Source organism: Colobus angolensis, unplaced genomic scaffold (genome assembly GCF_000951035.1).
Source record: "Colobus angolensis palliatus isolate OR3802 unplaced genomic scaffold, Cang.pa_1.0 Scaffold206, whole genome shotgun sequence".
NCBI lineage: Eukaryota > Metazoa > Chordata > Mammalia > Primates > Cercopithecidae > Colobus > Colobus angolensis.
Window position 1 is genome coordinate 659,886 of NW_012115222.1, and position 12,507 is coordinate 672,392.

Consider the following 12,507-nt stretch of genomic DNA (forward strand, 5'->3'; position numbering starts at 1 on the left):
TTAGTAGAGACGGGGTTTCACCGTGTTAGCCAGGATGGTCTCGATCACCTGACCTCGTGATCCGCCCGTCTCGGCCTCCCAAAGTGCTGGGATTATAGGCTTGAGCCACCGCGCCCGGCCCTGGAGGACTCTTAAGTCAGTGAATTAGTGGTGTTTGCCAGACTTTAGGTAGCAATGTCAGTTGGCAATTTGAAGTACTCAAGAGATATGGAAAACACTTGCATATGAGGACTGGCTAGAGAAACAGGCCGGGCGTGGTGGCTCAAGCCTGTAATCCCAGCACTTTGGGAGGCCGAGACGGGCGGATCACGAGGTCAGGAGATCGAGACCATCCTGGCTAACACGGTGAAACCCCGTCTTTACTAAAAATACAAAAGCTAGCCGGGCGAGGTGGCGGGCGCCTGTAGTCCCAGCTACTCGGGAGGCTGAGGCAGGAGAATGGCGTAAACCCGGGAGGCGGAGCTTGCAGTGAGCTGAGATCTGGCCACTGCACTCCAGTCCGGGCGATAGAGCGAGACTCTGCCTCAAAAAAAAAAAAAAAAAAAAAGAGAAAGGAAAACCCACAGTGGGGATGATAAGTAATAGAGAGGTGAGGCCGGGCGTGGTGGCTCATGTCTGTAATCCCAGCACTTTGGGAGGCTGAACGTATGGATCACTTGAGGCCAGGAGTTTGAGACCAGCCTGGGCAACATGGCGAAACCCTGTCTCTACTAAAAATACATAAATTAGCCAGGTGTCGTAGCACATGCCTTTAATCTCAACTACTGTGGAGGCTGAGGCAGGAGAATCACTTGAACCTGGGAGGCAGAGGTTGCAGTGGGAGGAGGTTGCAGTGAGCTGAGATTGTGCCTCTGCACTCCAGCCTGGGTGACAGAGGGACACTTCGTCTTGAAAGGTGAGAAAAGAGAGTTGAGTCATGGAACAAGAGTTTTTTGTTTGATGAAGCCTAAAAATAATCCATTGTCATTGGTGTCTTTGGTGCCTTAGGTGATTGTTGACTGAGAGGAGAGCCTTTGGTTAATAGAGGAAACCCCTAGCCATAATTCAAGGGAGACTGAGAGGAAAAAGATTATGAGTTTAGAACACTTGTTCAAGAATGTTGGCAGTGAAGGGAAGGATACATGGGTTTTTTTGTTTGTTTGTTTGTTTGTTTTTTGAGACAAGGTCTCGTTCTGTGGCTGGTGCTGGATTGCAGTGGTGCATGGTTCACTATAACCTGGGCTTCCCAGGCTCAAGTGATCCTCCCACCTCAGCCTCTGGAGTAGCTGGGACTACAGGCACATGCCACCACGCCTGGCTAGTTTTTTGTGGGGAGAGTGTTTTGCCATGTTTCCCAGGCTGGTCTTGAACTTTGAGCTCAAGCAATCCGCCTGCCTTGGCCTCTCAAAGTGTTGGGATTACAGGTGTGAGCCACCATGTCTGGCAGGAAGGAGGCATTCTTAAGGTTCAATTTAAACTAGATTCTTACTCAGTGTTTATGTAACAAAACACTGGACAGGGGACCAGAACTCTTATCCCTCTAAGATTCTGTACTAAAATGTGATCATTTCACCCCCTTTGGTTAAAACAGTAGCTTCTAGGGTTAAGACTAAGACCCTGCTAATAGTAGGGTGACCATATAATTTAGCATCTAAATTGGGATACTTTTGTGTGTGAAAGAGGGAGCTGTTAATAATTATGCAGTGACAGTTTGCATAAATGGAACTTGTCCTGGGCCATCTGGGACATATTTGCCCAGGTTATCCTACCTAAAAGTTCTTTCACTGCATGGGCTGGCCCCAGTCTGACCTTCCAGCTTCATCTCATACCACAGTTGAACTTGCTTACATCTCTTTAGCCATGAAATCCTTTATTCAGTCCCTTTTACTGTGCTCCTCTTAAAATAGGGCCTTTGCATTTGGGGTTTCCTTTGGATTTTTTTTTTTTTTTTGAGAGTCTTGGCTTTGTCTTCTTGGCTGGCGTTCAGTGGTGTGACCTTGGCTCACTGCAACCTCCGCCTTCCAGATTCAAGTGATTCTCCTGCCTCAGCCTCCTGAGTAGCTGGGATTACAGGCACCTGCACTACACCCAGCTAATTTTTTTTTGTATTTTTAGTAGAGATGGGGTTTCACCATGTTGGTCAGGACTGGTCTTGAACTCTTGACCTCAAGTAATCCACCTGCCTTGGCCTCCCAAAGTGCTGGGATTACAGGCATGAGCCATCGCATCAGGCCTCCTTTGTTTGGATTTCCATCATCATTGGGTTACTTATCCCTCAGGTTTCCTCTCAATATTCATTTCTTTAGAGATGTCTTCCCTGACTTCTCTGATTCAGAGTTTTCTTATATGAATGTACCTTGGGAAAAAAACCAAAACCTATAACGTTCTAGCAGTGTGGTATGTGTGTGTGTGTGTGTTCACATAATTTAAGGAGTCAAAAGAGTTCTCCAAGACTGCTCATGAGAAGAATTACTTTCAGCTATTTTCAGTGCTCCTTTGCTGTTTATTCTTGTATTTAGATGATAGTGCGACCGTGTTGACTTTGTACTGTGGACAACAAGGAATTGAGCTCTTTTATTCTATTGTCTTCATAACACATTTTTCTTCTCCTTATCCTCCCAATAGTCATATATTACATTCTAGTTTAGGTCAGTGTTTGGTATCTAAAGTATTGATTCAGTGTGTTCTGACACAAATACTTCTATAATTAGCTCATATGTGACAGGTAAATAGAGAGATGATACTATTGTAATTGGAAGTTGTTTTGCATTATATGTGCCTTGTCCTAGTAAATCCTAGTAAAGGTGAGCTAGAATAGCTAGAGTATAGTATTAATCTTCAGAAGGAAAGAAGATCCTCAGCTCTGCTTTCACCTCTGTTTTAAGAAAATTAAAAGTGAGTGCCCATGCCCAAGGTTCTCTCCCCCAGAGAGGTGCACCTCTAGCTTTGCTTTTGTAGCCAGACTTATTCTTGTGTTCAGAGCTCTGTTTTGCTATTGTCTAAATTTTTCCAAACCAGCATTTCCACTCTGTTTTTTTTGTGCATTTTATTTTTCATTTTATTTTATTTTGAGACGGAGTCTTGCTCTGTCACCCAGGCTGGAGTGCAGTGGCATGATCTTGGCTTACTGCAACCTCCACCTCCTGGGTTCAAGCGATTCTCTGGCCTCAGCTTCCTGAGTAACTGGGATTACAGGCATGCGCCACCACGCCCGGCTAATTTTGTATTTTTAGTAGAGACGGGGTTTCACCACGTTGGCCAGGCTGGTCTGGAACTCCTGACCTCAAGTGATCCACCTGCCTCGGCCTCCCAAAGTGCTGGGATCACAGGTGTGAGGCACTGTGCCCAGCCTTTTTTTCGGCCTTTTTTTGTGCATTTTAAAACATCTTTTGACGCAGCTCTAGCCACACTAAACTGACTGCCTGGGCTGTCCAGATTACCTCCTGGGATACTAATTCTTTTTTTTTTTTTTTTATGAGACGGAGTCTCGCTCTGTCACCCAAGCTGGAGTGCACTGGCCAGATCTCAGCTCACTGCAAGCTCCGCCTCCCGGGTTCACGCCATTCTCCTGCCTCAGCCTCCCGAGTAGCTGGGACTACAGGCGCCCGCCACCTCGCCCGGCTAGTTTTTTGTATTTTTTAGTAGAGACGGGGTTTCACCGTGTTAGCCAGGATGGTCTCGATCTCCTGACCTTGTGATCCGCCCACCTCGGCCTCCCAAAGTGCTGGGATTACAGGCTTGAGCCACCGCGCCCGGCTAATTCTTTTTTTTTTTTCCAGCAGAGACGGAGTTTCTCCGTGTTGATCAGGCTGGTCTCGAACTCCTGACCTCAGGTGATCCACCTCGGCCCCCCAAAATGCACCGCGCCTGGCCGAGATACTAATTCTTTATGTTATTGCTGGTGCTCTGTTTCAGAGTGCATAGGTTTTGAGTGGTCTATTTATTCCAACACTATTTTTTCTACTTGCTCTGTTATTTTTATTTTTTTTTTATTTTTATTTTTTTGGAGACGGAGTTTCGCCCTTGTTGCCCAGGCTGGAGTGCAATGGCGCAATCTTGGCTTACCGCACCCTCCTGGATTCAAGTAATTCTCCTGCCTCAGCCTCCCGAGTAGCTGGGATTACAGGCATGTGCCACCACACCCAACTAATTTTATATTTTTAGTAGAGATGGGGTTTCTCATGTTAGGCTGATCTCGAACTCCTGACCTCAGATGATCCGCCTGCCTCAGCCTCCTAAAGTGCCGGGATTACAGACATGAGCCACTGTGCCCGGCCTTATTTTATTTTATTTTTGAGACAGTCTTCCTCTGTTGCCCAGACTGGAGTGTAGTGAGTGGTGTGATCTCTGCTCACTATAACCTCCACCTCCCAGGTTCAAGTGATTCTTGGGCTTCAACCTCTCCAGTAGCTGGGATTACAGGCGTGCACCACCACGCCCTGCAAATTTTTGTGTTTTTAGTAGAGGTGGGTTTTGCCATGTTGGCCAGGCTGGTCTCTAACTTCTGACCTCACATGATCTGCCTGCCTCGGCCTCCCAAAGTGTTGGGATTACAGATGTGAGCCACCACATCTGGTCTGCTGTGTTATTTTTAATCTGTACAGAATGCAAGAGTTGTCAGAAGCACATATGTTATAGCAGAAATACTTATAGTCCCCAGCAGAACTCAGTCATATATTGTGATTAGTTTTTCTTCCCTATCACACCTTTTGATCACCTGTAAGAATTGTGTTTTTTCCCACTTATTTTTTTTTGTACAATTATATAGAGTCTATGCCAGTTGTTAAAACATCAAATAATTTAGGATCATTTTTTAAATGAATTTTATCTCATTAAATACCTTGTGTTTCTTTCCAGTCTAGTTGTATTGTATAAGCATTGATAGTTTGGGTATAGAATTCTAGGTGATAAATGCTCTTTTCTTAGACTTTTGAAGGCATGTTTTGGCTGAGGCGGGTGGATCACCTGAGGTCAGGAGTTCCTGGTGAAAGAAAGAGAGAGAGAGAGAAAGAAAATGAAGCCATGTTCTTTAGTTTTCTAGCTCTCATTGGCTACAGAAGTAATGATGAGTGAAAAATTTAAAAGCTTGTAGGATCTTCTTTTGGTCCAGTTCTAAAATTTCACAGGGATGTTCCTTGTTGTAGATCTCTTTTCATCCATTGTGTCGATCATCGGATTGAATTCTTTTGATCTTGAAATTTATGTCCTTCAGTTGTTGGAAATTTTCTTGAATTATTTCCTTCTCTTTTATTACCATATGAAACTCCTGTTACTCAAATGTTGGATCTCTTACATTGATCCTTTGGTTTTCTTCCCTTTTTTAAAAAATATTTTTTCTCTACTAAGAGATGTTCTCAATTTTGTTTTCCAATTTTTGCTATTGTATTTTAAATTTCTAATAGCTTCTTTTTATTCTCTTTCTCTCTCTCTCTTTTTAAAGATAGGGTGTTACCCTTGCCCAGGCTAGAGTGCAGTGGCATGATCTTGGCTCACTACAGCCTCAACCTCCTAGACTCAAGTGATCCTCTCACTTCAGCCTCTGGAGTAGTTAGGACTATAGGTGTGTGCCACTACACCCAGCTAATTTTTTGATTTTTTTCACAGAGACAAGGTCTTACTATGTTGCTGGTCTTAAACTCCTGAGCTCAAGTAGTCCTGCCTCAGACTCCCGAAGTGTTGGTATTGCAGGTGTGAACCATCGAGCCTAGCCTTTTTTATTCCCTTGATGTCTCTTTTTTTGTTTTTGAGTCTAGGTCTTGCTTTGTTGCCCAGGCTGGAGTGCAGTGGCACGATCTCGGCTCACTGCAACCTCTGCCTCCGCGTTCAGGTGATTCTCATGCCCCAGCCTCCCAAGCAGCTGGGATTACAGGTGCCCGCCATGACACCAGGCCAAGTTTCATATTTTTAGTAGAGACGGGGTTTCATCATGTTGGTCAGGCGGGTCTCGAACTCCTGACCTCAAGTGATCCACCTATCGCTGCCTCCCAAAGTGCTGGGTTAACAGGTGTGAGCCACTGCATCCAGCCTGTTCTCTTGATAGCTCTATAGCATTGTTTCTGTCTAAATTTGATGGATTTGGTACTTTTTTTTTTTTTGAGATGGAGTCTTTTTTTTTTTGAGAGGAATCTTGCTCTGTCGCCCAGGCTGGAGTGCAGTGACCGGATCTCAGCTTACTGCAAGCTCCGCCTCCCGGGTTCACGCCATTCTCCTGCCTCAGCCTCCCGAGTAGCTGGGACTATAGGCACCCGCCACCTCGCCCGGCTAGTTTTTTGTATTTTTAGTAGTGATGGGGTTTCACCGTGTTAGCCAGGATGGTCTCGATCTCCTGACCTCGTAATCCACCCGTCTCAAGCCTAGGCTTGAGCCACCGCGCTCGGCCTTGAGATGGAGTCTTACTCTATCGCCCCAACTGGAGTACAGTGGCACGATCCCAGCTCATTGCAACCTCCACTTCCTGTGTTTAAGCGATTCTCCTGCCTCAGCCTCCTGAGTAGCTAGGATTACAGATGCGTGCCATTACGCCTGGCTAACTTTTGTATTTTTAGTAGAGATGGGGTTTTGCCATGTTGACCAGGCTGGTCTCAAACTCCCGACCTCAGGTGATCCACCCGCCTTGGCCTCCCAAAGTGCTGGGATTACAGGTATGAGCCACTGTGCCCGGCAGCACTTAGGGATTTTAAACAGAAAGGGAAACAATATGAGATTTAGGTGCTTAGAAACGATTTTTAGAGAGGCTAGGGGAGCAGTAATGATGCTCAGAACATTGTTGTAGAACTGTCCTTCTTTGGGAGCTTTTATGTGTGAGGCCACCAATGGAACCAGTGAACTGTTTTAAAAACAGTATATAGCTACTATTCAGGACCAGGAAGCTACCACTTGTTGCTTTAGGAATAGCTGCCTTATAACACCCAGCAAACTGGAGAATGGATATTGGAACAGTTTCAGAAATACTTTACACCCAGGTCAGCACATTGTAGATGAGTGACAAAGGTAGTGGTTATTGGTTTTTCTTTTTATTTTTAAATGAATCAGTCATTTTAATTAAGACTTAATTTGTAAGAATCTGCTCCACACTCCTGTGCCTGTTTATGTTACGGTGAATTTTTTTGTTTGTTTGTTTCAAAGAAGTGGTTTTGTGTGATAGTCACTTGAATACTGCACTGTAGTGGTGTTCAGTTGCTACCAGACAGCTGTTCAGAAGAATCTTACAGTATATGAGAGCAGGAACAGAGCCTAGCCAGCTGGGCTAGTTGGCTTGGCTCTCTATATACAGTGGGTCTGTTTTAAGGGATTTAAAAATCCTTGTTTTGTGGCTTTGATTAGAAATAACAATTTTGTATAGAATGATTTCTGTTAGCTGATTACAGTTAAAAAACTAAATGGCTTTTCTCTTTCATCTCCTATAATATATTTGTTTTTCTGAATAAGCATGGACCTGAAGTGAAATGTTAGGGATAGGTACTGATGCAAACTGACCGAGAGAATGTTAACAGGTGGGCAATAATTTGCCATTACCCAAATTAATTAAAACTATTCTGTAATGAGCTTCAGATTATGTTGTATTTGTCCCTGCAAGTTTACTTATTGATTTGTTTCACACTAATTCTTTGTTCCCTGTTTAAGTGTACAGTCTTATTTTTTCAAGTGTTTACGGTTGGAATATGCTTACTAATTCCGTTTCCTTTTTTTTTTTTTTTTTTTTTAGTCTCTAAACCGTTTTATTTCCCCAGAAGGTTGGGGTGGGGGAGCCTAGAACACTGCGTGTGGCGGGTTCCCGGGTCGAGCCAGCGCAGACCGCGTGGGGCCCTCCGGCTCTTAGGCGAAGGTGGAGTTGTTCCAGCCCACGTTGGCCGCGTTCATGTCGTAATAGTTGTAGACCCTGTCCCGGCTGATGCGCAGGCGCTCGGCCAGCAGGCCGCACAGCAGCTTGCTGTAGGAGCGGTTCTGCGCGCCGCCGATCTTGCCGATGCTGTGGAGGCTGCAGAGCGCGCAAGGCTCGCTGAAGCCTCCGAAGGCCATGAGCTGGTCCGGGACCACGTGCACCGCGATGTACTGGGGGGGCTTGCCGGTGGCCTGCGCCAGCTGCTGGGTGAGCTCGGAGGGAAACCCGTCCGGCACGGAGGCGCGGGGCACGTTGGTGTTTACGACGAACATCGGCATGATGGCAGAAGAACCTGGACACCCGCGCAGAAGCACAAACGCACGCGCCGCGGCCGCCGCTGAGCTACGTGCCTGACTTCTCGGACACTACTTTTTTTTTTTTTTTTAAGATAAGGATCTTGCTCTGTTGCCCCAAGCGATAGTGGCTGGAGTGCAGTGGCATGACCATAGCTCACTGCAGCCTTAACCTCCTTGGCCCAAGCAATCCTCCCATCTCAGTCTCTCTAGTAGCTGGGACTACAGCCGCAGGCCACTACACCCAGCTAATTTTTGTATTCTTTGTAGAAATGGTGTTTCACCATGTTGCCCAGGGTGGTCTCGAAGTCCTGGACTCAAGCATTCTGCCCATTTTGGCCTCCAAAAGTGCTAGGATTACAGACATGAACCACCGGGCCTGGTCCCCTATTTCATTTTCAAGTAGTTATTGTTACTGCAGGCCTGGAATGACTTTCTGCATGTTATGTGTATGGTATGAGTTTTAGAGATTGTAGAAGCATCAGTTACTAATTTTTTTTTCTTCTTGGAAGAGACATGATATTTTATATAGGATGAAAAAAGAGAAGTTGTGTGTGTCTGTGTGTGTGTGTATGTATGTGCGCGCGTGTGCACGCGCACTTGTGACATTTACCAAAATAGTCATTATCAGGCCAGGCGCGGTGGCTCAAGCCTGTAATCCCAGCACTTTGGGCCGAGATGGGCGGATCACGAGGTCAGGAGATCAAGACCATCCTGGCTAACACGGTGAAACCCTGTCTCTACTAAAAAATACAAAAAATTAGCCGGGCGAGGTGGCGGGCGCCTGTAGTCCCAGCTACTTGGGAGCCTGAGGCAGGAGAAGGGTGTAACCCCGGGAGGCGGAGCTTGCAGTGAGCTGAGATCCGGCCACTGCACTCCAGCCTGGGCGACAGAGCGAGACTCCGTCTCAAAAAAGAAAAAGAAAAAAAAAATAGTCATTATCTGAATTTTCTGTGTAGAAGATGTAGGAATAATAAGTCATGGGCCTTGCCCTCAAAGGGTTTTCAGTCTCTTGAGGTAGCTCAGCACATCCTCAAATAAGGGATTTGTATGATCAGTGCACTGTAAGTGCTGTATATGCAAGAGGTAGAGATAGTAGTCAATTCTTCTCTCTTTATTAGCCACTTTACGAAGTGTTGACTTTTTCACTGTTAGTATTGTGGCCTAAGGAGGAAGAGGAAAAACATATGAACACAGGACAATTTGTTTATGGAGTTAAAGGGCTCACAGTGTAAGGACAACTGCAAGAACTGTCTGCCCTGAGCTCCCAGTGCAGGTAGCCTCACAAGTCCCTTTTCATCAGTTTACTTCAGCATCTGCAAGATAAGCCTTTATGCCACCTAGACAGCTACACACATGTGTGGTGACATGGCCTAGTGCCTAACCCTGAGCAGTAAAGGTACTGAGGGTCCAGAAGAAGGAAGGGAAAAACTAAAAATGCACTTAGCTGGGACCCTGTCTTATTTATTTATCTTTCTGTTCCTGCTAGTACATAGTAGATACTCAGTAATGTTTGCTGAATTAAGTAAACATATCTCAAAATTAAGGACCTGGACTGAGCCTCTCCCCCCATCCCTAAACTCCTGTGCACTTGTGATAAGAGTGCATATAAATGCCACTGTACATTTGTGTGGGTTAGAAAAAGCAAAAGTGTGTTCATAACCTCCTATGAGAAGAGACTATAAATTACTTTGCACCAAGGGCAGTAGCTGACTCTTGAGTTCTCTTCAGTGCCTGGTACAATGCCTGCCGCCCACCTGCTTGTGAAGGCTGTGGTGGCTTGTACAGGCATTGCAGGGCAGATCTAGATTGACTGTTTGGGTCTCAGAATAACTTTGGTCCTCTATAACAGAGGCTGAGTACTTATCTTTTCATGAGTTGTTACACTAAAGTAAAATTTTAAGTGCTGCTTTCCTGTGGTTTGCTTCTTTCATTTTTTAACATGGAAATTTTATTGAGTATCCCCACCCTATACCAGACATTGTTAAGCACTGAGGATCTGAAGGTAATCTCATTTTACCCACATTCCAGTGTAGGAGACAGACATGGAATCTTAAATCTTAAAAAGATGTATGTACCATGCACCATATGAGAATGACGCACAAAGTGCTGTGGAGCCCAGAAAGGTAAATGACTTTTTTCTGCTAGGAGAGGTAAAGCAGGGAAGCATTACAGAGGAAGGATGACACTTGTTCCATCCTTGGTCTTAGTTTTGAATGGCAGTTGGTTATGAATTAGATGGAATTAGGAGTGGGAATACATGGCATGGAGCAGGGGAGAGTGAAGTCCCAGGCTCAGAAGGTCTTTAGCACTTAGACCTGAAGGGCTTTGTAGGGGGACAGCTTGAATGTTGCTTGATGGTCAGGAGTTTTCAAACTGTTTTGCAGAAAACTAGGACTGTTGGGATGGGGATTGATGGGATACTGGACCCTACACTGTATCTTTTTTTTTTTTTGAGATGGAGTTTCACTCTTGTTGCCCAGGCTGGAGTGCAGTGGCACAATCTCGGTTCACCACAACCTCTGCCTCCCAGGTTCAAGCAATTCTCCTGCCTCAGCGTCCTGAGTAGCTGGGACTACAGGCATGTGCCATCATGCCTGGCTAATTTTTTATTTTTAGTAGAGACAGGGTTTCTCCATGTTAGTCAGGCTGGTCTCAAACTCCTGACCTCAGGTGATCTGCCCGCCTCAGCTTCCCAAAGTGTTGGGATTACAGGTGTGAGCCACTGCAGCTAGTCTATATATATATATATACACACACACACACATTTTTTTTTTTGGAGATAGGGCCTCACTGCCTCACCAAGGCTGGAGTGCAGTGGCACGATCAGGGCTCACTGCGGCCTTGACCTCCCGGGATCAAGTGATTCTCCCGCCTCAGCCCCTCTAGTAGCTGGGACTACAGACATGTGCTACCACGCCTGGCTATTTTTTTTTATTTTTAGTATAGATGGGGTCTCACCATGTTGCCCAGGCTAGTCTCCCTTCCAAAGTACTGGGATTATAGACGTGAGCAATGACACTTTGCCAGGAAATAATTTATAACAGAACAGTTTATATTTTCATAGAACAGTGTTTTACGTGACTAAGAACTTGACATAAAATGAACAGTGGAAGCATTAGTCTTGACTGAAATTAAAGCTCCTATGAAATTTCCACTGGCATCATTGGGTGGCCCTCGGGGTACCGCAAGTAAATACTCTCTTTATCCCCTGTCCTCCTTATCTTCTTTGGTTTTTATTTTTATGGAAGAAATCACCCTATTCTAGTCATCTGGGTGTACTGCCTTGGATTATTTTTTGACTTCTTGTGTTTTCTACACTCCACAAGATGTTGCCCGCAGTATCTTTCACTTGGTAGTATGACATCCTGAGTTTTGAGCTGTTTGCTTATATTACCTATTAAATCTGTGAAGTCAAATAAACAAGAACGATACTGCATAAAATATGCCAATTTTACAGGTTGCTGCATACAATAACTTGTAAAGTTGGCATGCTGTCTTATGCAGTATCATTCTTGCTGGACCATTTTGGTCCCTGGAAGGCACAGGTCATTCTCCTGCCATGAGGCAGCATCACATTGAGAAGTACCACATTATGACCTGAGCTTTAAAAATTACTGTTTGTAATTGTTAAGTAATTAATTTTGAGTCAGTAGCTTTTGTAAGTATTGTGTAATACTGCATTTAAAATATGGTTTCATTTTCAAGCGTATGTATTATGACATATATCCTAGCCCTTCTGGTAATTTTATAGTGGGACAAAATAGAGGCTCCTTCACAAGTGTCAGTTCATTCCTGTGGAGACCCAGCAGTTGTGTGAACTAGGCATTTTGATTGTAAATTATTACAGTATGGAATTTTATTTTAACAGTTAATTTTTCCCCTCTTCTGGACTAGTCTTCAGTTAAAGCCTGCCATCTTGTGGTGTTTTAAAGCATGAGATTTAAGCATGTGAGATGACTGCTGAGCTTTTATGATGAGTAAAAAGTGAATGCTATTAAATCGTTTCATGTGTGATCGTCATTTGGCCAGTTTATTTCTTCACTTTATTTTAATATTACAATATTATTTTGAGATTGTTATTAAAGATTCCTCCTTTAACCAGTCCTCAAACATCAGTAAGTAAAAGTACTCTTCTACAATAGCAGTTTTTTTAGTTAAATCCTATTTCTCCAAGAAAAATACAATAGCAGTTTTAAGAACAGGTATTAATAATTTTGATATTATTGTTATTTTTCTGAGACAGAGTCTCACTCTGTCACCCAGACTGGAGTGCAGTGGTACGATCTCGGCTCACTGCAACCTCTACCTACCGGGTTCAAGCAATTCTCCTGCCTCAGCCTCCCAAGTAGC

The 12,507-nt window shown here is 44.6% G+C and overlaps 1 protein-coding gene and 1 pseudogene across 2 annotated transcripts in view; one reads left to right on the forward strand and one right to left on the reverse strand.

Moving 5' to 3' along the window:
• LMNB1 (lamin B1) overlaps positions 1-12,507 on the forward strand; it is an 81,938-nt gene that overhangs the window by 33,923 nt on the left and 35,508 nt on the right. The window lies entirely within an intron of this gene.
• LOC105511870 lies at positions 7,662-8,231 on the reverse strand (annotated as a pseudogene). The gene has a single exon (XR_001001782.1). The product of XR_001001782.1 is annotated as a macrophage migration inhibitory factor pseudogene (transcript).